The sequence below is a fragment of the Condylura cristata genome, unplaced genomic scaffold (assembly GCF_000260355.1).
Source record: "Condylura cristata isolate star-nosed mole 26May11 unplaced genomic scaffold, ConCri1.0 scaffold00004, whole genome shotgun sequence".
NCBI classification, from domain to species: domain Eukaryota; kingdom Metazoa; phylum Chordata; class Mammalia; order Eulipotyphla; family Talpidae; genus Condylura; species Condylura cristata.
Window position 1 is genome coordinate 27,357,318 of NW_004567105.1, and position 26,864 is coordinate 27,384,181.

The window sequence follows — 26,864 nt, forward strand, 5'->3', positions numbered from 1 at the left end:
GGCGGCGGCGGCGGCGGCGAGGCAGCGGCGAGGCAGCGCCCTGGGTCTGGGCTCGCGATCCAGCTGCCGCGGATTACACCGGCCGTAAGAAGTTGGGGTCTGCCCGGACGCGTGCTGGGCTCCTCCGGAACCAAGCCTCGGTCCCCTGCCTTTCCGGAGTCTCCGCGCCGGTGAGTGTCGTGCGGCTACCTGAGTTGGGGGCGGGGGCGGCGCGTCCGCGCCCCTCCCGGAGTCTGCACTCCCTTGAGCCACGTTTCTGCTCTGCGGCGGGTGCCTGCTCCCGACCACCCGCGCCGGGAGTTCCTTTTTCACTCCTTTGACCCCTTTTGGATTGGGGCGTTCCAAAAACTGGCGGGGGTGGTTTTGGGGCCCGCGGTAGGTGCGTCTGAACCTTATAAAGCCGTGCAGGGGCGGGGAGAGGGGCGCGAGCGTTTCGGCCGCGCTGAGTGTCTGTGGCGTGAAGTTTGACGTGAAGTTTGACGGGGCGGAAGGCTGGACCTCGCCGGAAGCCCCCGCGCCGGGAGAGCTGGCGCTTTGTCACTTGGTGCGGTTAAAGCAAGGCTCCCGTTTTCCTGTGACAGCCCCCGAGGAGGCTGCGCCGCGCGCCGCAGACCGCACCCGCTCAGGCAGAACCAAGTGATACGGTGTTGTTACTCTCAACCCCAGTTCCTGTGGCTTTCTGGTCACCGAGGAAGGCGCAGGCTTTGCTGTGCTTTGCAACTGAATGTTTGTTTCTAAGCCTTTTCTCCTGAGTGTGATCAGGGGCCCAGGAGCTTCACATGGAGCGTGCTTTTGGCTCACGGAGCCACCCACTCAAGACTGGCTGAGGCGAAGCAACAGTCTATGTAGATTTTCCATTCACAAAAGTCCTCTAACGCTCTTCTTTATGAAAGACATCTGCGCTGCAGAAGATAACTGATTTCATTTCATCTAAATGCTGTCTCGAATAATCTGTAACTTGGGTTCCGGCTTAAACAGATGGGAAAACTTACCTAACTGATGATGTAAGCATATTTGCTTTAAACAAATACTGAAGCTTTTGCCTTTCTGTTTTTGGTAGACTTACATGACATCTAAGTAGTACTGGTATGCCCCGCACGTAGAATTATTAGTTTTTATTAACTTCCTCTGGAATTTAGCCTCGGAGCAGTTCCACCTTGGGTATTTTGAAATAATAATTTAAGTTTTACCTCCTGTAGGGTTCCAGGAGAGCAAGGATTGTGGAGGAACATGGTTGAAATGCTTGTTCAGTTTCCTTCATCCTTTTGGGAGGCAACTAAACTTGATAATGCTGAGTGATCAGTTTCTATGCTTGCTAGACTCTGTTTTCAGTGAAATTGTTAAGATCGTGCTAATTTCATAAAACAGGTTAGGCAAGTAAAAGTAAAGCCATTTATATTGCCCTCTTCTAAAAAGTACAAGTAATTTCAAATGTTTACTATTCGTTTTTAAGGCAAGTATGTATGGAATGACTACTATATATATGCCTGTTCAGAGTGCTGGGAAAGGGAATAGGTGAAACCTAAGAACGAGTTTTTAGGTCTTTAATTATGGAGATTAAATTGTTGCGGTCAAATTCCATGTGAACTGTTGGAACCCCAGTACATTGTACACAGGTGCTGGGAAATGCCTATTTAATTAAAGAGGGTCATTATTATTTCTCTTTCATTCAATCATACTATTTTAGATCTGTGAAAAGATGCTGCTACATTTTTTAAATTTAAAATGTTATTGTAGAGACGGTCAAGTATGTTTCTTTCAACACATTATGGCACTTATATAGTTGGTAGTGTCTAATTCATTGGTTGATTTTTTAAAAATAAAAATCTTAAAATACTTTAGGGATAGATATGCAATTCTGTGTAACGAGGTTATGTTTTAGTTTGATTTATGAAATTAGCATGATCTTAAAAGCGAAAATTATCAATTTACAAAAGCTGTGCTACAAAAGTATCTTTTTTAAAAGGACAAAATTGTAGGACTCTTCAGTGTGTACTTTTAGTATATTTAAACTTGTTTTTACTTTATAACTCCTTCAGAAGGATGAATTAAAGAATGAATGATAAAACAATGAATTGATCCATAGACAGTTTTCTAATTTTTTTTTTTTGGAAAATATCCTTGCAACAATTCCTGAGTGTTATATTTTAATATTTATGTTATAATGTCCACGTTTATAGCAGTGATCTTAGGGCATGTGTAATTCAAAAAGAGAAAACATACTTCTACCTTATTGTGAACATGAACAGCAAATAATACATAAATACGATGTGAAGAACAAAGTCTCTGAGAACTACACTTCTTTTAAGTGCAAGGATATCATGTAAGGACTTGATTGGAATAATTGTGGAGTAGTTCTTTATGGCTGGGGCAGTATAAGAGATGTTTCAACTGGTGTGTGAGTATTTATGCCAGTATGTAGTATCTCTCTGAGAGAATTTATCTATGTCCTTCAGCTCCTTGGTTCCCAACACCTCCCAGGCCTTGTAGGTCTCATCTGGGAGACATATGGAAGAAATTTTTTCCCTGAAAAATATTACCAAGTTTGCAAGGGGGAGTGCTATCCTCAGAGAGCTTCAGAATCCTTGACCTGGAACATTACACTTTCATACCATGTGTTATTTTTATCTTTGTGCAAGTTCCAAATAATGTAAGCCCTCCATTACAGCAAAAACTTTGTTTTGCTCACCACCATGCTCCCCAATGCTTAGTAGTTATTGAATGAAAAAATGTAATTCCAGGTATATGACTGGAGAACAAAGAGGAGTATGTCATAATGCAGTCCAAATTAGATACAAGCAGTGAAGTGATAAAGGAAGGATGTTGGTTTGGGAGGCTGTTTAATCTGGGGAACTTTCTTGGAGGAGGAAATTCCTGAATTAGGTCTTGCCTGAAAGCTGTATATCTGAAGAGAAGCAAATGTTCTTGAGGGTGAATAGCATGAACCAATGCACTTTAACTGGACTGAGCAAATCATGTCCGATTAAGAACACTGAATCTGTAGTGGTAGCAACATGAACACCTTTTCTATTACTCTCACAACCGTTACCTTTCTCAGATTAAAAAAGGCCTTCTTTATAAAAGCTAATGAGTTTTGGAAGCAAATGGTGCAATGGTACAGTGAAAACAAGAGCATTAAACCAAGGGTCAGAAAATTTGACAGGCTGAGTGAACGTGTGCACATATGGAGTTGTGTGTACCTCCAGGGTTGTCTACTTATATGAAAGACTGAAAAATTAATTTTTAAAAGAAAATTGGAATTGATTGCATCTTCTACAAGCAAGTGTCCTTGGCAAATCACTGGGTCTTAGTGTTCTTATTTGTAACAGGAGGATAATGATCCTTGTCCCACATGAATGTTAAGAGAATGAAATTATTTAATGTGTATGAAAGAGCCTACCTCAGTATCTAATACACAGAACTTCAATGAAAATTAAATTCCTCCGCTCCAACAAAATTAAATTACTTAAAACATTTCTCCATGTTTAGGATTTTGGTCTGTTATGAACTCTAATACCTACTTGGCCTTTGAGTTGATTCATGATATTACTTATAAACTTATGAGCACCAAAACTTTAGATGATTAGTTTTTTTTTATCAAGCATAATGTTTTCTAGTAGAAATAAAGCTTAGTTGTGTTTCTTCTTAATGTTTTGGATTATAAAGAATGCTGATGCTTCAGAATTTTAAAGTAAGGCATAAGTGTGATAGAAAATGTGAATCTTTTAAGTCTTCTCTACCAAATTTGTTTTTGAAGAAATGGCTCTTGCCTTTCATTGTGAAGAAAATGGGATCTTCCTGCTATTATGAAAAAAAAAAGTGACCAAGAACATCGTCTATGTTTTTATAAAGTGACCTGAATGACTATAAACCATGGAGGCTCTTGACCTGCTGTGTTTTATTCTAGAATTCAGTATTTTTTGAGCATCATTTCTTACCTAACCTTTTTGATTCTGTAACTATTCTTTTATGAATTTCATTATACATTGTGAGCTTTTTAAAGTGTTCATCATTCATGGAGCAGTCTGTTCTTTGTATAATATTTGGAAAAGAATTTCATTATAAAAAGACTAAAAAGAGTCTTGAGTCTTTAAATGATAAACCAGTTCCCCATTCATCTATATTCACAGAGGATGAAAAAAAGAGAAAATGGTTTTAAAGTGTGAAGGTACTTTTTTAGATACAAAGGAGAAACTTTTTGTTAAGAGTTGTGAAAAACTAGATAGATTCAGAGGGAGAGTGTTACCATTCCTGAAAGTATCATGGTAGAAATGGTGGTGGTAGTGTGCTGACTGCTATGTACCAGATACTTCTTTAGAAGTTTTTGATAGGTATTATCACATTTAATTCTCCCAATATTCCCCTCCCTCACGGCTGTTTTCTTGTCATTTTTAAGATGTCAGGAGTTGGGCCATTAGTTATAGGTAGGGAGCCTTGAGTCACAGAAAGGCTAAGTAGCAAGTGGTGAAGTCTACCATGAGATTCCTATTTGAGGTTTAACCTGACCTTTGACTTCAGCACTACTCTATTAACCACAGCTTTGTATTGTTTATTTGCAGCTGCCTCATGTAAAAGGTCTAATACTGTATGATCTTCTGAGTTTGTTTGACTATATGATTTGGTGAAAATATACTTTGTAACAAGATGTCACATAGCTTATGTTTTTTCCTGTTTTTGTGCTCTTAACTTGAGTCTACAGTTGGGAAAAATCATCTACCACAAAGCCTATTTTATAATAAGCCTTATTTTATAATAAGTTGAATATCTTATGTGGTTTATTGACTACTGTGGTGAAAAACACAGTGCACTCTAGGGTATCAGTTGATTACCCTTGTGATCTGGTGGCTGACTGGGAGCGGTGGCTCAATGCCACTGCCACCATCACAAGAGAGTATCTTACCACTTATCACTAACCCAGGGAAAGATCAAAATTCGAAGTAAGGTTTCTATTGTCTGCATAAGTAAAAATCCTAAGTTGAACCATTTGGGTCTGTACATTGTTCAAATGGAGAGTGGGGTGAGGGACTTCTGAAGACTAGCTTTATTCATTTCAACTTTGCCTATTTTGACTATAATAATTCAGCCATCCAGAAATAAAGAGAGTGCTGTGCATTAGAGCTGAGTTTGCTACATTTGCTAGGCTGTTTTTGCAAGATACAGCTCTTAGTAAATATTCTTTGATAATGGGAGGGTTCTTACTACCTCTTATTTTATTACTTTAGCAATTGAGAGGGGCAGAATACTATAGACTCTTGAGCTAGATGTTTCAGTTCAGACCCTGTACAGCCACTTCGTATCTTATTGTTCTGTATGACCCTAAATGTACATGAAGAGGCCTCAGGGGGAGAAAATGGTGTATTTAGGAAGAATAAAATCTAGAATTGTGCCCTCTGCATTTTATGTGGTTGTTATGTGATACAAAAGAGATCTAGAAATTCTTACACATTTCTAGTAAAGGAGCTAGAAATTATCAGAGTGAAAATTAGCAAACTTCTCATAAAACAGCTATTGTGGGCCTCCCTGGTGGCACAAGGGGTTAGGACACAGCACTGCAAGCTGGCCGCAGCCGCCTCAGTGTGAGTTCGATTCCCGGCCAGGAGATGACCCACATGGTGTGGCCAGATCTCCCCTGACCTCTCACTGCTCCTCTCAGCAGGGTGTTTCATCGATCTTCCTGTTCTGTTCCCCACTCTGTCTCTGGTGAATCCTCTCACTTCCCCTGCACCTCTGGCCTGTACCCTAGTTCTGTATAAACAAATAAATAAATCTTAAAAACAAACAAACAAACCACAAAACCACTATTGTAAGGGGAAGAATATTGTGGTGAGAGCAGATTCAGCTCAATGCTTAACAAAATTTGTGCTTCCTCTTACACTGGGAAGTGGTTCTTCATCCATGACATGTTTCTCAGTCATTCCATCTCTACCTCCGGCCTCCATCTTTGCATCTACTGAGGACTGGTTTTCCTCAGTGGAGTATGAATGGAAATGATGTGTTGGCACTTTCAGGTGAGGAGATGGAAAAGTGGTTCTCTTTTCCTACCTTTTTCTTTTTTCTCACTCCAAGAGCAGATGCAGAGGCTGGGCCTTTTAAGGATGGGAGAGCCATAATGTTGAAAAGATCTGCAGTTCCTGAGTTACTATGTGGGAGAAAACTGCAACCAACAAGAACACCCATAGTAGACTTATTTTAATTAGAAAAGTTAATTGTGTAATGTTACTGAAAATTTGGGGTTTGTTAAGCAGCTAGTGTTGCCTTAACTCTCAACGTGGGTTGCATAGAGAAGGTGGTTGAGGTCCTTAGTTCATACCAACAGATGTTGAGGTGGGGTCAAGTGTAGGAGATCCACTGCATGCTGGTATGACATACTTAGCGGTACACACCATAATGACTTTTCATGGTCCTCATGGACCTGTGAGGACTCAGAGGATGGTCCATGGATCTACATTCAGACCAATGATAACACTTCCTGTGCTCACAAAAGCTAAAAGCTTTCCTTTCTGTCCAGATACCATCAGAAGAATGGGAAGAGAGAAATGATGAAAGCTTTTCTATGAAAGGATAAATAAAGAATTCCCTTAAAGTCAAGTTTCTCAACTTACTGACATTTGCTGTTGGTAACTCCTTTTCATGAGCTGCTGTCCTGGTGCACTGTAGAATGTACAGCAGCCTCTCTGTCTTCTGTCCAGTACATCCTAGCTGCACCTTTCCCTTATATCCAAAAATTCTTCCAGACTTTGCCAGATACACCTTGGTGATAGTGGGGAGGAGGTTGGCAAAATCACTCTTAGTAAAGATCATTGCCTTAAAGCTAAGTTAATCAAACAAATTATTTTAAATTGAAAGAAATTATTATCTGTAATTAAAGAGCTGTTCATCCTATTAAGAGATAAATGGAGTTCATGAGGGAGGGAGTTTGTATATGGAGATGCTTCAAAGGAGGCTATGATTTCATAACACACTCGTTTGTCTAGAATGTTGAACCACAATTCTATTATTTTATCAATTTTAGATAATCTGAATTTTCTATTTTAAACTTGTAACTATGTATTGTCTAGAAACTTGTAACTTTGTATTGTCTAGATGAAGACATTCCCTTAGCTTCTGAAGCCCAGCTGTCATGTTCATAGGTTCTCTAGTAATGATAAAAACCACTATAGATCAATAGTTTCAATATTATGATTATGTAAATATTTTGAATGTTAAGTCAGTTAGTTTATTCAGATATGATTTCTCAACTACAGATGGCATTAAACAATTCCTGGATCACTTGAAGAAAATTGTTGATAAAATCAAGGTCCAATAGATTTCATTTTACTTACTTAATCATTTGCTCAAAACCTAGCATTGAATTGAGAAAATAGTTGGACATGATTTCCTGTTTTTCTTGATGTTCTAATTACCCACTTTTCTTGTACTATGTTTCTATAATAGTCTCCCTTCCCACAGCCCACCCCCCATGCCTAATACATACTATTTGTTTTGTTCCCTGTTGTGTGGAGTTGTTGTAATTCTGCCTCAATTTACAATTTTTTTAGTTTCTTCTTGGAACTGCCTTTCACATGTTGTGGGTCCATTTAATTGTAGGTCTTCCTTTTTCTCCCTAAATTTGCTAAATCTTCTTGCTGGAATACATTCTCAAGTAACTTCTGAAAAAGTATGTATGAAAGGCAAACTTTCTTTGTTCTTATATTTGATCAATAATTTGGGTACACTATTGTAGATTGAAAATAGTTTTCCTTTAGAAACTCTGAAAGCATTGCTCAGTTGTGTCTGCCATCCAGAGCTAGCTGCCTATTAGAAATCATATGCCATCTAATTCATTAACATTTTAAGGTGGTTTGCTCATTATCTTTTTAAGTTGTTTATGCTGAGAGCTTTTATGATCTTCTTTGTTATATCTTTCTGCTACAAAATCATAATGAAGTGTTATATTTTTGTTTGCTCATTTGTTCTAGTCACTCTGTTGCCTTATAGTCTGAATCTGATTTTTTTTAACTCTAGGAATTTTTCTGTTACTTCTTTGTTTCTGCCCTTCATCTTCTTGTTTGCCTGTTTGCTTTTCAGTAGGCAGGTGTTTTCTCTCTTGTATTGACCACTTATACTTTGAAATTTTGTGAGCCTCTTTACTCTGTTTAATGGGATTTTTTGGTCTTGTCTATTTTTAGGTGGGAGGGAGGGGAACTAACCTATGAATTTTTTAAAAGATTTTTTTGTTGTTAAATATTAACCTTGTGTTCCACAATCATTTCCTTTTCTTCTCCAATCAATTTTATGTTTGTTTTTGTAAAATCTTTTTTCATGCTTAGTTATTTTTTCTTAAATATGCCTGGTGAGTTTTTGTTGTCCATTCATGTGTCAGAAAGTGCTGGGTTCTCTCCCCAGTACCCAGAGTATGGGTCTCTCCTCTCTCTTGAAATATTTGCCCTGTTAAATTTTCCCTTGAAGTAAGAATTCTTCCAGAGTCCTTTATTACCACCCTTTACTTTATATTTTAGTTCTCTATGGTCCTGTTAGACATGTTGGTTCCAACCTTCTTGCATGTAAAGAATAGAATGAGGCTTTCGCGTCTCTGCTTGTTGTATCAGTCTCGTGTCTAGGACCGTCTTTCAGAAATTTGTTGAATTTCTTTTCTGTAGTATCCTCAGTTTTAATTTCTTTGTTCTTAGGATTTTATTCTTTCTGTATGAATTATTTTTATTTCAATAGGATATCTGTAGAAATGGAGTGAAAATTTATATTGAGTCCAACATCATTTGTTGGAGTCTTTTTCTAGCTTTTTAGATAGAAGATACAGAATCTTTTTAATTTGTTTCTTTTGTTAATTACATGAGTTTATCCATAGAAATTCTGGATCTGATACTGTGATATTTTTTCACTATTGATGCTTATAGTGTTTGTGTCTCTATGGCATTTAGTCCGAAAAGTTGTATCCTCTTTGAATTCTTGTTTGTTTCTTAGTTCTTCTGTTTCCTATTTTGTTGTCATTTAGACCAATTTGTACATGTCATTTTTCTTCACTTATTTTCATTTCTTAGCAGTGTGTAGATAGGCAATTAAAAGATTTAATTCTTTTTTATTTACTTTTTTGCCTTAATTATAGCTACCATGGTTTGGGAATTATGGATACTTTTCTCTGTTTTCCTTCTCTTCTTTAGTTTTAATATTTTAAATGTTGAGATTAGACATGTAGCTCCTTTTTGAAGACCTTAATTTTTGTCTCCTTTGATTTTATGCTCATAAACTACCTCATCATTGCATTAAACTTTCTTTAACCTTATTCTCTCTCTTATTTATCATTCTCCTTCCTGGACTCATCAGGCTCCACATGGACTGATTTTTAAATTATCCTGGGCAAATAAATTTATATACTTACCCTCTCTTCTATGATATTGCTGCTTCCTCATTCTCCAGATTTTGTAGTTCTACTACCCTATGGTTTCGAATGCTGGAATGTGTGTCACTTATTGTTGGAGTTATAATTCTAATATCAGAAGTTATTACAATCCAGATTTCTTTTTTTAAAGATTTATTTATTCGTACAGAACTGGGGTACAGGCCAGTGATGCGGAGGGCGAGAGGATTCACCAGAGACAGAATGGGGGTGCAGAACAGTCAGATCGACGAAGTACACTGCTTAGGGTAGCAGCGGGCGGGTCAGGAGAGGTCTGCCGAGCCATGTGGATCTTCTCCAGGGCAGGCGGGAATCGAACTCATGCGGAAGTGGCTTAAGCTTCTTTGTGCAGTGCTTTAACCTGCTGCGCCACCAGGGAGGGCCCTACAGTCCAGATTTTAAAAATGCTGGATACTTTGAAATTGAAATTCTGTGAGGTGAGTTGTGATTTGGAAGGATAAAGCCCCCAAATTTGGTCTGATTATATATTTTAGAACCGTATATAGTCAAAACTTAATTGAAATTTAAAGTAGCTTAGACAATAAATTGACTTTGGGCAGTTTTTGTTTTTTCAATTTATTCATTTCAGAGAAAGTCAAACTTGTATATATTCTGTATTGCAGTTGACATCTACTTACCAATAATTTTGTGAAACTTAATTTTAGAAAACAGAGCTTAGATTAGATCATGGCTGTATTTCTCTACCTTGTGCATATATTCTAAGCATTTCTCCTTTCAGTAACTGTTCTCTTGATTAATTTCCCTTACTGGCCATTGCAGTATTTTTTTTAAAATTGTTTTTATTATCTTTACTTGTAGGATTTTAATATAGGCTATTCAGTCTGATATAGATAATACTTTGTTTTCAAGATTTTACTATTTGGAAAATTATGGTTCTTACAAGTTTATATTTCTAAAAAAATTATGGTTAGGATGAAGGAATTAAAAAGTAATAACCCTATCATTATTGGGGAAAAATTCTTCTGCAAAATCAGATTTCATTTGAGAAGTTGATTACTTAGCATATTCAATGTTTTAACTACTATGGTCTTTTCTATTTGATTATCTTTTGGGATTTCTAAATTCATGAGTAGTTATTGGTCTCTTGAAGCTCAAAAATTGAAATTAATCAGTGATAATTTTTGTAAGTAGTTTTTTTTTTGGTTTTCAGTAAGAATTTTTTCTTGTCATATTCACCAATTTTCTTACCGAATTGAGCTTTCAATATGAGTCATCAACATACTTTCTCATTTTTGGTAGTCATTTTAAATTCACGTTTAAAAATTGTGTTTATGATCTCATAGATTCTTTTTGAATTGGTGTGCAGAAGTTTAATTATGTGTCTTGATTACTTACATGATAAATTAAAGATGATGAGTACTTTGGTTGTGGTAATTTATACCTAGAATTCAAAATGCAAAGTATCTAGGCCAAAGTTAAGTATTCAGAAGCTCATTTTTCTTTTATGTCCAGCATAGAAAACACTCTCTATAAAAATATGAAGAAGTTACTTTTGGGATTGAAAAAGAAAATTAGTAATAAAATTCCATTATGTTTTCTTGAATTACTTTTACATCTAGTATTTTAAACTTTGATCCTTATAAAGATCCACTCAGCAGAGTACTTCGTCAGTCTGCCTGTTCTGCCCCCTCCTCTCCAACCACCACCACACTCTATCTCTGGTGAATTCCCTCACTGCCCCTGCACCTCTGGCCAGCACCCCAGTTCTCTATGCATAAATTAATAAATTAAAAAAAAAGAAAACAGTCTTTCAAGAAAACTGAAAAGTTATGTAGGACCAGGTAGTTTAAAGTATAATTTAAAATATCTAATTTTAAAAACAAAGACTGAAAATGCAAAGCAGACTTTTTTTTTTATTTTTAGGACTAAATTATTATATGATTGCCAGCTTCATTTTTGCAGTCACTGTCCTTAGGAGGCCTTGATTTATTGTCTCAAAAACCCTCTATTATAGCTATGTGCGACCTAGCATTGCAAACACCAACTATTTGAGTAAACAGTTGCACTGGGAAAATAAGAGGCCTGCCAGAAGTATTGTCTTTCCTTCTAAGTAATTGTGTGACCTTGGAAACCACTTAGACTCTCTGTGTCTAAGTAAAGCGGGGAGTTTGAAACAGATAAGCCTAGAGGTTCTTTTCAGGATTCTTTGAAGATGTTAGGGACTAGAATTCTAATCACATATTATGTAATATAATTCTTTTAATAGCTCAGAATTGGATTTATTATTCATTGTACAGACTACTTGTTCAGTGTAACGTGCATAGCCATATAGCTCCTAAGGGGTCTAGCAGAAGTTGAACCCTGGCCTACTCCAGTCTACATTCACATTCTTTTCAGTATCCACACTGCCTCCCCGAGCCATGTTATATTAGACCACCAGATTTTATTCATAAAACATGTTCCATTTCTTAAACTACAGTTAATAGTAAATGTGCTTTTTGCCTTATAACGTGTTATTCAGGGACCAGACCTGTTTATACCTACAGTAGAAATGTGACCAGTTTTTAAAAATTTAAGTATAAAGAAAATGTATGTGTCTAAGAGATGATTGATGTATTCAAAATTATTGTGAATGTGTTCCACTAATATCACTATTTCAAAAAAAATACCACTAATGCCGTTACTTTAAAAATACTTTTGGAGCTATTCTTCTGACATTTCTTCAGCACTTTCAACCTCATTCTTTTAACCTACATTCTGTGATGGCAAATTACAACTTTTTTTTAATGACATTTGGAAAAAGTAGAAGTTGTTTTGATGGAGTCTCATGCATAAAATCAGTGGTTAAAATGAGGAATGACATTTTTAGCTAAAAATAAGCAGTGACCAAAGTAGTGAAAGCTATGACTCCTGTGTTATTTAAAAGGTAACTAGGAAAATGAATTGAAAAAGTAATTTCTAAATTGTTTTGTGTGATGGAATTTTGAAATGCTGTTGGAAAATGACTATCATATGATAACAAATGATAACATTTATTTGGCTATAAATGCTGATATGTTAAAGTTACATCTTAAGGTACCTGTTCTTTTTCTGTTTGCCACTTAAGCTAGTGCTATGCTGATATACTTTAGAAAAAAGTTGATGGAAGAATTATAGATGACAGGATTTTTTCTTTTTCTATGTCAAAGGCAGTTAGAATCTAGAGACTTTTTGCATAATAATTTAATTTTAGCTATATTCAGGTTTGTTATACAATTTGTGGTTATCCATGGGTAGGGTTAATTCCAGGCAGCTACCCATCCCACTTACTAGAACCACTTCTGTTCAAACAGGTATACTCTTTGATGCAGGCTTACATGTGAATTAAGTTTTGCAAAAATTATCTTAGGCTGTACTATAAATTTACATATTAGTGGGGTGGGGAGAGTGCATGGGACCATGGTGATGGCACATGGGTGAATTGGTGGGGGGAAGTCCACAGGGATTACAACTGAGGTGGAAAAATACACAAATGAAGAATGATATAATAAATAAATTAATTAAAAAATAAACTTACATATCGGCACTTGGATATTAGTACAACAATCTATTGGTGTAGATAATAAATAATAATTTATGAGTTTAGCTTATTGCAGAGGAACTTTTATCTTTCGAAGGTTTTAGTGTTTTTGATCTAAATTCCGGGATGGTGGAGTTCAATGAAACTTCCTCATTTGTAAGTATTAAAGGACACTAAAAAATGTCCCTAATCTCTTTTTAATAAGACTTTTACTTTTGAGATTCCAAAGTAATTTAATGTTACAAGACCACTAATTAAACAGATACTTGAGAACAAGTACTATTACAAGGGACTGAAAATTCACTGGGAACTTGATAGACATGTGACTTCTTTGAGCCTTGTGTGTGTGTGGGAAGGGTAAAGAACAGACAGTACTACTAGTAGTTGCACAATTCATTGTGTAATCACCATTGTGGAAAGTGCTAAGAGGAAGAAAATATAGAATGATAGAAGAATTTGTTGATCTCGTGGGGGTGGATAGCAAGGAAGATGGCTTGAGCTGAGAGGGAAAACAGAAGGCTATTTCTAGCAGAATACCTTGTTTAAACAAGTATCTTAGAACAGATAGGAACTTGGCTTTTGCTAGGAACTGAGACAGTCCACTGTGGCTGATGTATAAAAAAAAAAATGAGTGTCAGTCTGCTTTGGTAGGTAAGGACTGGTTCATAAGAAGTTTGATAGACCATGTTAAGGATTTTGACTTTTGTCCTGTGGTTCCTTACAGGGGATAATGAAATAATGAGGTTTAGATTGATAACCCTGGATGCTGTATAAAGAATTGTTTGAGGTGACTAAGGCAGGTGCCGGAACAGGCATTAATGCCTGTTGAAATTAGAGTACCTATGCCTCATCCAACTGGAGAATCATATAGGCCAGTCGTTTGCAAAGTGTGTGCCATTTGGGAATGTATAGAATGCATATTCTTGGGTCTGCCAGACTTACTGAGTCAGAAGCCTTAGTAAAGTTTTTACAAAAACATGAGAAGACCAAGTAGTCTTTAACTTGAATAATCTTTGGGGAAAGCATTCCGTTTTTGGGTTGGCATTCTTATTAATATTGCCTTAATTGGAAAAATAGTTTTGCTTACCTGCTTCATCTGTCGACAGTTATTGATTTTATTTCTTTTTAGTTTTTCAATTGTATAGTCTTGTGTTTTTATCTATTTTTATCTTTCTTGCCCATAGTGATGTTTGTTTAATATTTTTCTTATTCCCAGTCTTAAGTTTATTTTTCTAATATTTTCTTGTCATCTTTATCTATTTTAAATTTCCCCACCCCTTTTATTTTGACTTTTAGCTTAAACTTTTCTTTAAAATTTGTTCCCCCCCATATGATTTTATTAAGGCAAACACACATTAAGTAAAAAGAAGAGTCATTGAGAAAACTTATCACTGTAACAGTAGTCTGCCCAGAGAGATTTTAATTTAATTGTACTATTATTGATATGTACATGACTATGGGTGTCTTAATTCCAAGTAGAAAAGTCCACTCACTAAAGCAAGAGATTCAAAATGCTCTTTTTCTTTTCTACTCACCTGAAAATAACTGTTGGAGCTTCTTATAGAGAGCTTTTTATACCTTTACATTTTGAGCCTCTTACATCAAACTAAAAAGCTTCTGTACAGCAAAAGAGACAACCAAAATGAAGAGACAACCCACAGATTGGGAGAAAATATTTGCTCTCCATACAACTGATAAGGGACTGATATCAAAGATCTACAAAGAGCTTACATAATTCAACAATAACAAAGCAAAATAACCCCATCAAAAAATGCACAGGAGTGAACTCTCCTTGGTGGCACAGTGGGTTGAAGTGCAGCCCTATGAAGCTATCTCCAACCACTGCAACACAAATTTGATCTCTGGCCATGGAGGCGATCCACATGCTGTGGCAGACCTCACTGCCCTCACCACCCTGCAGTGTATTTAGGTAGATCTTCCTGTTCCGCTCCCCATTTTGTCTCTGGTGAATCCTCTCACCCCCGCCCGATACTTCTGGCCTGTACCCCAGTTCTTGCATGCATAAAAAGTAAATGGGCAGGAGAACTAAAAGGACACTTCTTCAAAGAGAAAATGCAAATAGCAACAGCTTTATGAAAAATAATGCTCAAAATCACGTCTAATCAGTGAAATGCAAATCAAAACCACAGTAAGATACTACTTCATACCAGTGAGAATTGCCTATATTAAAAAAAACAAAAAACAAAAAACTGACAACAAATGCTGCTGAAGATGCAGAAAAAAAGAACCCTCTATACCTCTAGTGGGAATGCCAACTGGTTCCAGGTGCGACCACTATGGTAAGTTGTGTGGAAGCTCCTTAAATTACTAAAAATGGGTCTACCATGTGACCCAGCAATTCCACTCCTAGGAATCTACCCAAAGGACACAAAAAAACGTTAATCTGAAAGGGAACCAGCATTCCTCTGTTTATTGCAGCACTATTTACAATGGCTAAGATATGGAAAAAATTCACATGCCCCAAAACAGATGAGTGGATCAAGAGGTAGATACACACACAAATACATATATATGTGTGTGTGCGTGTGTATATATATATATACGTATATATATACACACGCACATACACATCGGATACTGCTCAACAATCAGAAAAGATTAACTCATGCCATTTGCAGCAACATGACTAGAACTAGAAGGGATTATGCTCAGTGAAATAAGTCAAGAGGAAAAAGCAAAACACCAGATGGTTTCACTTAGAAGAAGAATTTAGGGAAACCGAACAAAGGGTTAAAAAAACCCCACAAAAGTTGCAGGAAATTATAGATTTGAGGCATAGTATAGGGGAAGAGGAGGGAGGAGTCAAAACAAGGGCAGAAGAAGAGCACAAGGGACTACGGTAATAATGGTTCACAGGTAATGTGGTAGGAGATTTATGGGGATTACGTAAGAGGGGAGAAATTTGGTATTGTACAAAAATAAACAACAATGTGGGAAAATAAAAAGTTTAATCATTAAATACAATTTAAATTCTTCAAAGCTCTGATCTATATTTGAAGATGTACCACACATACATTTCCCACCTCTAAATAAGTTTATTTACAATGATAATGTCTTTGAACTCTATTAAAAGGAGCTGCTCTCGTATTGTCTATGATCCCTTCAGTCACTTTGAATGTGTTTGAATTAAAAATGTTCACATTCCTTATTTTAGAAACAGTAATCTTTAGCCATATTAGCCCCCTGAAATCTTTGACCAAAACATAACATACAAAAATCAGTGTTGGGTGGGTCTTAACTAATATAGTTAATACTATTAAAATTTTTTTCTTATGTTTAGATTGATTTATTCATACAAGAACTGGGGTACAATAGGTGTGAAAGGTGCAGAAGGTGGAGTAGGTGAGAGAAATCACCAGAGACAGTGGGGAGCAGAGCAGTCAGATGTTCTGAAATAGACTGCTGAGGGGACAAGTGGGGCATCAGGAGAAGTCTGCCACACCATTTGGGTCACCTCCCTGGCTAGGGATTGAACTTGTGCTGCAGTGGCTGCAGAGAGCTTGATACTGCTTTGTTTTAACCCCTTGCACCACCAGGGAGGGCCCTAAAAACTTTTTTCTAATGTTTCTTAAATAGCAATTCATGTTTTAGTGTGTCTATAGAAAATTCTTTGGAAAAAATTTTATAATATAAAATACTGTCTTCATGAAAAGGTAATTTTAAAAGTAAAATCTGAACAATATCAACTTATTAAAAATATCTTTAAAAATGTTTCAACTATTGCACTGAGATGTAATATATGGGCTCAAGAAAACAAAATTAGGTAAGGACATTCTTTATCTGCTTCATGCTCCACTCTGAGCCTTAGTCTGGATATTTCTCTGATGTTAGATGGAACAACAAAACCTTGTTTGTTAGCTGTGACATCCTTTCTCAATAAGAGACTGACTTTAATCCTGTGGCTTTGTTGTCCTCACCATAGCTACACTGCTGCTACTTTGTGTAAAGGTCAGTATTGCCCTTTGATATTACATCTCTCATGCATCTTCTCCTGTATTTATGTACATCTCTCATTTATGAAACTAAGTTAGCTCAAGTTTTTACTAGTTATCTTTTATTTCTGTCTTTTTCCAGAAATAAAACATTGAGGAGACTTTATTATTCTATATATAAAAGGTAGGAGTTGGCTCTGCCACATATTTAAAATCTTAGTACAAATTTATGTTAGTTTGAATTTCATAAGAATGCTAATTCTGCATTCCTCCATTAAAAACTTTTAAGGGGCCTTCCTGGTGACACAGTCTCAGCATTATCAAGCTATTGCCAGTCACTGTGACATGAGTTTCATCCCGCCCGGGAACTGACCTACATGGCTCAGCAGACCTCTCTTGTCTTGTCTGCTGCTTCCCTTAGTATATCTCAGTAGATCTGCCTGTTTTGCTCCCCACGTTGTTTCTGGTGAATTCTCTTAACCTCAATGCCTGTGGCTTATACCCCAGTTCTTGTATGCATAAATAAATAAAAAATGAATATTTTTAAAAAACTTTAAATGTAAACAGGCAAAAACACTTCAGAATTTTAATTGGTCAAGAATCCTGATCTTGATAACATTAGGTATCTTGAAATACAATTTTAGCATTGTGGTATTATTTATGTGGTTGTTATAAGATTCATTTGTGTGGTAGTTGAATAGTTCTCTGAGGAGATTTTTTTTTTAAATTTCATTTTCCATAATAGCAATCACAGAGTTTGGATTCTGGAAATAAAAAAGACTCATAATTTCAGAAGCAAAATGTCAGTTGCACAGCAACTCCATATGTTGCTTAACTATAATTACATTTTAATAATACTTTTTTATTTTTTGGGGAAGAACTATGGGTAACCTCCAAGAAACTGAAGCTGATGATTGTAAGCATATTTTTTCAGCAGAGAGAACTTTTTCCTTTTTTCTGTTTTAAACAGTTGAATATATTTATTTTGTTATAGTATCAGTTGATCATGGATAAAGTTACCATTCTGGATCTTATTGTAAAATTTAAATGAATATTTGCATCAGATAGGATGATGGCCCTGTTTTTTTGATTCGGTACTTCTATGGATGGCGTTGATGCCACTGGGCATGCTGATTGTCCAGTTTCCTACACAGTGCTGGCTGTGCTCTGCCTCTGTTTTCTGCACATTACCATTCTCTCCACCTGCAGTGCCCTCCTTCCTTACCAACCATAACTTTTTCTCCTTTAAATCCTGTCATCTAAAATTAATTTCCTCTAGAAATTTTCCTGGTTTTTCTTAACACTTAATATGGATAATTTTTCTACGATGCACCAGTACCAGGTATGGTAATTTATTTAATTTTTCAGTTATCCTATGAGTTATTCTCATTTTATAGTTATATTCCTATTTTTAGCTTTGCTAAAATTTAAACTTTTTTTGTATGGTTTTAAAAATACTTTTTAAAATGTTTTTCTGCCTTTCTCTGGGGTTTCCCTTGCCTACCACTTAAAAAATTAGCTTTATGTAGCATTTTCCAGGTATAACTTAAGTAGAATAAAATGTAGCCAACTAAAGTATATAGTTTAGTGCATCTTGACAACTGAATACACCCATGTAACTACCATTCAGTGAAGATAGAGGATTTTTTTTATCAATCTCCCCAAATAAATTATGTGTTTTTTCTTTAATATCTCTTGGCCACACTCCCTCTTACTCCCAACCCCCCCAAAGAAAAACCTCTTCTGGGTTCTGTCCATTATAGATTGCTTTGTCTGTTCTAGAATTTTACAGATGGAATTATAGATTGGCTATTCTCCCTTTTGAGAATATCTATGTGCCCTTGATTTCTTTTGAGAATATCTATGTGCCCTTGATTTCTTTTGCTCTGCTTATGTTTAAGATTATTCCATTTTCTTGTGGCATAGTATTCCATTATATGAATGAAAATATAACAGTCTGCTTATCCATTCACCTGTTGATAGACATTTGACTTGTTTCGAGTTCCAGATATTACACATGCAGCTGCTATGAAACATCCACATGTGAATTTTTGGGTAGACATATTCCATTTATTTTTGTTTAAACACCAAGAACTGATATTACCATTTTGCATTCTCACCAACAATATATGAGAGTTCAGGTTACTCCTTATCCTCCAAATACTTACATTATCAGCTTAAGACATTTTAGCCATTCTAGTGATTATATATTGGGTCGTCAGAAAAGTTGTGGGTACAACCCGGTAGTGGTATTTCATTGTGGCTTTTGTTTTCATTTCACTAATAAGTGATGTGTTAAGCATTATTGTTCATTTTGTATCATTTTTTTTTGGTAAATTGTTTTAAATCTTTTCTTTATTTAGAACACTTATTATTGACTTTTTATATAACCCAGATACTAGTACTAGCACTAGTACTTTATATATATATATAGATATATAGATAGATATATACACGTATATATCTATATAGATATATAGATAGATATATACATGTATATATCTATCTATATATCTATATATAGATAGATATATATATATAGAGAGAGAGAGAGAGAGAGAACATGTTTTCTCCCAGTCTGTTGCTTGCCTTTTCATTTTCTTAATTGTATTTGAAGAAGAGAAACTTAAATTTTATGAAGAGCAGAATATCAGTTTTTCTTTCATGGTTTATATTTTTAGCTTCCGAAGAAATTTTTGCTTGCCCCAAACTTGTAAAGATTTCCTCACATGCTTTATTCTAGAAGTTTTATAAGGTCAGCTTACATATTGAGGGGTTTGATTCATTTTGAGTTGAATTTTGTGTGAAAATCAAGTTTGTTTTCCTTTGAGTTCTAATTTTTTTTTTTTAAAGATTTATTTATTTGTGTATACAGAACTGGGGTACAGGCCAGAGGCTCAGGGGCGGCGAGAGGCTTCACCAGAGACAGAGCGGGGAGCAGAACAGGCAGATACACTGAAACACACTGCTGAGGGGAGCAGCGGGCAGGTCAGGAGAGGTCTGCCACGCTACCTCCGGGTCAGGCGGGAATCGAACTCATGAGAAAGTGGCTATAGTATCTCAGTGCTGCGCTTTAACCGGCTGCGCCACCAGGGAGGGCCTTGAGTTCTAATTTTTATTGCAAATGTTTCCTTTTCCACTGGACTTCTTTCTTTCTTTTTTTAATTAACCACCGGATGTGTATATAGTCCATTTTGTTACTCTCTGTTTTGTTCTTTCAGATACATGTGGTGAGATTAATTTCTGTGGTTGTTGAAATAGTTCCCTGAGTTTTTAAAAGATATTTTGTTACCAAAATAATCTTTTATAGAATTCAGATTCTGGAAAGTATAAAGATTCTCATAATTTCAGGAACAAAAAACAGTTGTACAACAAGGCCACATGTTGCTTAACTATAATTATATTTCAATAACTTCTTTTTCTTTGGGGGAAAAACTCTGACTCAAATCCAGGAGATTGAAACTAATGACTAAAGGTCATCAGAATGCTAAACTTATATTTTAGGATACCTAATGTGATCAAGATTGAAATTCTTGAGCAGCTAAAATTTTGAAGTGTTTTTAAATGTGTACATTTAAAAGTGTTTAATGGAGGAATACAGGGCAGCATTCTTACAAAATTTAACCTAATTTAAACTTGTACTAAGATTTTACACATGTGGCAGACTAATTCCTCACTGCCTTTTATATATAGAACAGAATAACATACATCGTACAATTTTGGTTTAATATGTTTCAGAGATAGTGTAAACCCTCCACCCAACATCATTTTAAACAATAGGAAAAAAAATACAATTCTATATAATTTACTCTCTTGCCCACCTTGTTCACTTATATATGTGACTTTGTTGTTGTTAGTTTCTGCTTTAAAGATGTTGCCATTAATAGATGCTGTATACTTGTTTTTTATTCCAGGGCAGGTATTGTTTGTTTTAAGGACAATGCTAACTTCTTTTAACTGACCAGAAAAAATTTGCCTTGCCATCATTGGTAGTAAACAGGTCTGGGTTTCAGTAGTGCATCTATTTTGAGATGCTGGTAAATTGGAGCTGCAGCAGGAAGGGTGTGTTCCACAACCAAGTTTGTAGGTGCTAAATCTCAAATTTGACAGGAAATCAAATTGTAACACTTCAATTATTTTCAAATCATGTTTCTTTTTCCTCTCCCCTTCTCTCTCTTTAACAGAAATATCCTAGCCTTGCCTAAGTAGTTTTTTGAAAGAATATTTAAGGAACTCTAATGGAAGTTGCCAAAACTATAGTGTGTACTTAGTGGGAACATGGTGAATTGAAAAAAGAAAGTGCTAGATGTTTATTATATTTTAATTTAGTTTCTGGGGGCAGCTAGCAGGGTGGGAGTGAAGGAGAGAATTGGTTCATTGGACATGGTGCAGGATTGTTGAGGCATTGGGGTTAGCAGGGGGTGACGTATGCATTTGGAGATTGAACCTATAACCTCTGGAGTAGATATAAAGCAGTATCTGTGTAAACCCGCCTCTCAGTAAACATCATTTGAAAAGAAAAAAAATCTTGGAATAATCAGTACCATTCTTAACTTTACAATAGCACCCACATGCTTTCATTTTTCTGTTTCTATATATTTTAGAGTAAAATTAATAGGAAGAAAGGTATGTGTAGCATATTTTCAGTTATATGCTTTTACTTTTGAGTGTTTTGTTTCATGTGTAGTTTTGGTCCTTCCATGTAAATTTTATGCTGTCCTAGGTAGAATTTTATGTTAATTTTGCATCCTTCAATTCTCACATATTGAAACTTGGTGGGTTTTGTTATGCACTTTAATTAACTTGTTCCAGTGAATAATAAGTCCAAGGCTGAAATAGAAATTTTTTTTTTTTATTCTTCATACTTGCCTTGAGAGGGAGATTAGATGGCCATGAAGGGATGCCGTGGTCATGGGGCTGAAAGATTTCACAAAAGATAGTGTGAAAAGTAGAAAACGAAGATTCATTGATTACTCTGCCAGAGAGATGGGGCAAGACAAAAGTGTCTGCGTAATGAGGAATGTTTGAAGCACTTTTTACACTCTGAATGTGTGGGGTTTCTAAAATTTAGGACACAGGTCTGTGCTGGCTGGTCTACTAAATGTGAGACTATGATTAGCCTTTGATTTTGTAGAATTTACATCAGCCTTTACTGGCCATATGTGGGCGTTATGGTCCTGCTTGAATACCAGTCATTTGGTTCCCCATCTGCACAAGGTCTCGGGCCTGGTTCACAGGGTAATGCTTCTGTTCGCCTTATCTGTTGAAAACTTAGCATCCCTTTCTGCACAGCAAAGAAGTGACTGAGCTTCAAATCCCATAAACTCCAAGTATACTGAAGTCACATTTCCCCTTTGAAAGATCTTTCTAAACCTGGCATTTAATACAACTTAGAATTTTACAAACCAAGTAGGTTTTGAGATAGAGTTGTGGTTAGATAAACTGCCCATTTTAAGTTGGTATAGGGTTGATGGTGGTGCAGGGCCCTACAAGGATTGGTTATCATTTTGTGTTCATTCCTGTATTTGTTTCACAATGATTGCAGTAGATTATAGGATCAGTTGGACGAATGGAAATGCCAACCAGCTGCCCAAATAGATATTTTTAGTTATGTCTGACCTCTTATACCAATCATGCAGTTGACCACAAATCCTTTGATAGTGAGAAAATATGAAGCAAAAATTCCAGAGGAAGCACCTTGGATAGTAATTTCCAAACTAAAATTGAAGTAGAGGTCACAATTCTTACTCAACACACTTTTTTCTTGTGATTCCGATCAAAGTCTTATGTATGTGACGTTTATTTGATAGATTTTATTTACTGGAGTTAAAACATCTAGCTAGAAACACATAGGTGAATATTATATATATATATATATTTATTTATTACATGGCATATATAATGTTTTATGTTTTAGGTCTGATTTTACTTTCTGTTTTGTAAATTAATATAAAAATATTTTTAATTTAACTTCAGTTTTGTTTTATTATTTTAATGTCACTTTGTATATAAATGACTAAAATAGTCTTTGTCCATTTTCTAGGGTTTGGTTAAAGCAATAGGAAACTTTGGCAAATGTACATTTGATCTTAGCCAAAAGACCAAGAAGTGATTACTTTGGCTACTGTAAAGTAAATAGTTCACTAAAATGATAATGTCACACACTTGAATAAAAGTTGCAAAATTGGATTTTTCCATTCATGTGATCACTCTACTCATGATTCATATTTCCTAGGAAGTGAGACAGGGACTCATTGGCCTGGCTTAGGTTTATTGCCCCTTTGCTAGGAGAGGGTAGTATGCCAGGATTGCATACATACGCAGAGGGATATTTTCTTCACAAAAAGATCTTTTATGTTACCACAGGCAAAGGAAGTGGATATTCCACTACTACTGTTGTTTCTAGGTTGATACATTATTTCTTTAATCTTATAGTATTAATTAATTTTGGTTGATTGTAACCCATTCAACCCTATTGATAAGCTGTGATCATAATAGAGCATTTATCAAATATTCATGAAGATTGGTCTGCTTTGCGCTTGAATTGCTGTTTCCTTTTTTTTCATACCTTTAATTGAGTAGATAAGTTAAATTGTTCTGAATTACTTTTAAGAAATTTTTTTCTTTGTCTCCTTTAATTAAAAAAATATTTTTCAGTGATTGCTATGTTATTTATCCATGATATCTGAAATCTACCAGAGTGAGTGATTTCATTTCTTTTGGACATATACCTAGAAGTGGGATTGTCAGATGATATAGTAGTTCTACTTTCAGTTTTTTGAGGTTCCTCCACACTGTTTTCCACACTATATATTGTTTCTAATTGATTAAAACATTGTTAAGTGATGTGTATCTCTAGTTGTTTTATTCTTCAGCTCTGAAAGTTGCTTGCTTACTTTTGATATTTTTGTTGCTGAACTTCTACTTTTGTTTTGTATGTGTTGGTTCCCAGGTTTAGATACTGGCTTCTGACAGAGGTAGGGGAGCCGTGGTGGAACATTCTGGTAGGGACTTGGGTAGCTAGTGTTAGTGAATGCGAATAGTTGTAGGGTGAAACTGGTTGAATGCTGGAAGTGGGCTGTGGAAGCTCTGCTGGCTGTCTGACCATCGGAAAAGGCTGCCAGGTCCTTGCAGACTAGGTCACTGGGACTGCATCACTACCCCGTATGACTTTTCTCCTTGTTCCCATCCTGATTCAGCTTTGCCAGTCTCTCAGGGGGTTGAAATTGAAGGGGTCCTTCATGCAGTGCCTGGAAAGGATAGCTGGGGAAGCTAATCATTCACTCAGCTCTTCCTTCCCTAGTAAGGGGAACTCTCCTAGCTGGGAATTCCCTCCCTTGTGGAGCTGAGCATGCTGGTCTCAGGAATGGATGATGCAAAGTGAAACTGTTTCCTTCCTTTTTGTATGTGGTTTTTATTGTTCCTTTAAATTACATTCACTGTGTTGCTTAGTTTGTTTTTTTTTTCCTTTGGGAAGACTGATACTAAGGCACCTTGCTGTAATTTGGGTCCCATCTTTTGTAGATCCATCTTTAACTTCACTGCAGAAGGCATTCACTAATTAAGACTGGACTTGATAATGTATGATTTATATATAAAAATTCTTCAAATTGTTTAAAAACAGGTAGAAAAATTATGCTAACATGCCTTACAGTAGATTTTTGCAAAAGTGTTCTTAAGAATGCCAAATAGCGGGCCCTCCTTGGTGTCATAATGGATTAAAACACAACACTAAGAAGCTAAAGCCACCTCAGCATGAGTTTGATCCCCACCCCAGAGGTGATCCACATAGTGCAGCAGGCCTCTCCTGACTTGCGTGCTGCTCCCCTCAGCAGTGTACTTTGTCAATCTGCCTGTTCTGCTCCCTGCTCTGTCTCTGGTGAATCCTCTCACCTCCCCTGCACTTCTGGCCTGTACCCCAATTCTGTATGCATAAATAAATAAATCTTTAAAAAAATGCCAAATGGATCACTGATGATTTGATTATTAACAATAACACAAGTCATACGGGGGAGTGATGCAGTCCCAGTGACCTACTCTGCAAGGACCTGGCAGCCTTTTCCTATGGTCAGACAGCCAGCAGAGCTTCCACAACCTACTTCCAGCATTCAGCCAGTTTAACCCTACAACTACTCGCTTTCACTAACACTAGCTACCCAAGTCCCTACCAGAACCTTCCACCACAGCTCCCCTACCTCTGTCAGAAGCCAGTATCTAAACCTGGGAACCAACACATGTGAGAGGGTGTTGTATTGGGTAGTAGTGATGTAGGCAGGGATGAATAATCGACTGTTGCAAGACAATTATTTATCAGTCCCTTCTCTTTCTGTATATCTTAGAAATAAAACATAGAATATCCTTTGTTCTATACTCTTTCAAAGGGTGTTTGTGAAGTAACCAGCCTTGCAAGACAGTGATAGTGTTTTCTTCCCGAGAAAAGGGCACACAGGCTTTTTACTAATTATAAATATGTGGGTTTCCTAAAGCTCAGCATTCTTTGATAACGCAACCCACTGTTTCTATAGGATCCGCCCAGATTTCTGCTTCCGGACTTGGTGTAGATAAGATAGCTAGGAAAGATAGAAAAAGTAGCTTAAACTAGGAGGATTCTTTAAACTAATGGCTCACAGTGTTTTTGAGTTTTGCTTCATTTTAAAGAACTAATACTAGAGAGCTTAGTCCATGTATTTTAACTGTGATTTAAGGAAGGATCGTGATGCTCAGCTTTGATTTGCAGATCCATACAATGCATCAGTGAAAATGAAATGCCTTTTTATAAAAAGATTGAAAATGCATGTGTTTCACTTGTAATAAAATAGTTGAGATAAATTGCTTTGATTACCTACTTGAACTGATTTTGTAAAAAGAGCTATTTGAAAAAAAGTGAATGTGTTTTGTTGATTTGTTGTGCTTATTTAAAACATTAAAAGCTCTAACACTAATTTATGGGTGGTCCTTAAGCAGCAAAGTTACAGTCCAACTTACTTGAAAGACTTGAGATTTAAACCTTTTAATAGAAAGGGCAAGGCCATTTACTCAGAAATGAAACAGAAGATCATCCAAATTAAGTCATTCAGTGTGAATAACTAGTGTATGATGGGAATGGGATTATGATGTCACCATAATTGATTTTGAAACAGAACCAGATACATTTGTCAACTGTGAGTAGTCTTTAAACTGATCGCTTTGATTCAGTTTTTTCCTTTCAAATTAAAAAAAAAATGGCAAAATATACAATATGAAGATTACCATCTTAGTCATTTTTAAGCATATAGTTCATTATAATTACATAATACTCATATTTGCAGCTCTCACACCACTCATCTCCAGAATTCTTAACTTTGAAAAACTGACACTTTATCATTAAACAATAACATTCCTTTCCCTCTCCTTCAACTCTTGATAATCACTGTTTTACTTATTTTCTATGATTTTGACTATTCTAGATACCTTATCCAAGTGAAATCAAATATTTAGGTTTTTGTAATTGGCTATTTCACTTAGCATAATTTTTTCAGTCTTTATCCACATTGTACCATATGTTAGAATTTCCTTTTTTTGTAAGGCTGAATAATATTTACTGTATGTGTATACCACAGTTTACTTATTCATTCATCTTTCACTAGACACTTTTACATTTCAGCTGTTATGAATAATGTTTTGAACATGGGTGTACAAATTTCTATTCAAGATTCTACTGTCAATTCTTTGGGTATATACCAGAAGTGCAATTGCTGGATCATGTGATAATTCTGTTTTTATTTTTTGAGGAACCACTGTACTGGTTTTCCAGTACACAGTGCACAGTGGTTCACTTTCTTTACTGTTGCTATATACCTCTTTTTAATATACTTCTTTGGGGAAGCAGAAACATTAGTCTTGTTATTTGCACTCCTTTATAAAGTCACAACATGTTTGCATAATTAAGAATTGAGTTTTGGCTTCTGTGAAAACCCAAGGTGTGTATTATGAACAGTTAAGTATATTTTATTCACAC

At 36.0% G+C, this 26,864-nt stretch overlaps 1 protein-coding gene across 6 annotated transcripts in view; it reads left to right on the forward strand.

Annotated features, from left to right (window-relative positions):
• The first annotated feature begins 31 nt into the window (after positions 1-31).
• The window catches only part of OSBPL8 (oxysterol binding protein-like 8), a 111,198-nt gene continuing 84,365 nt past the window's right edge, over positions 32-26,864 (forward strand). For all 6 annotated transcript variants that reach the window (XM_012720481.1, XM_004675867.2, XM_012720482.1 and 3 more), the window contains exon 1: positions 32-170. The gene's annotated coding sequence lies outside the window, so the exon portion shown is untranslated. The remainder of the gene's footprint in view (positions 171-26,864) is intronic.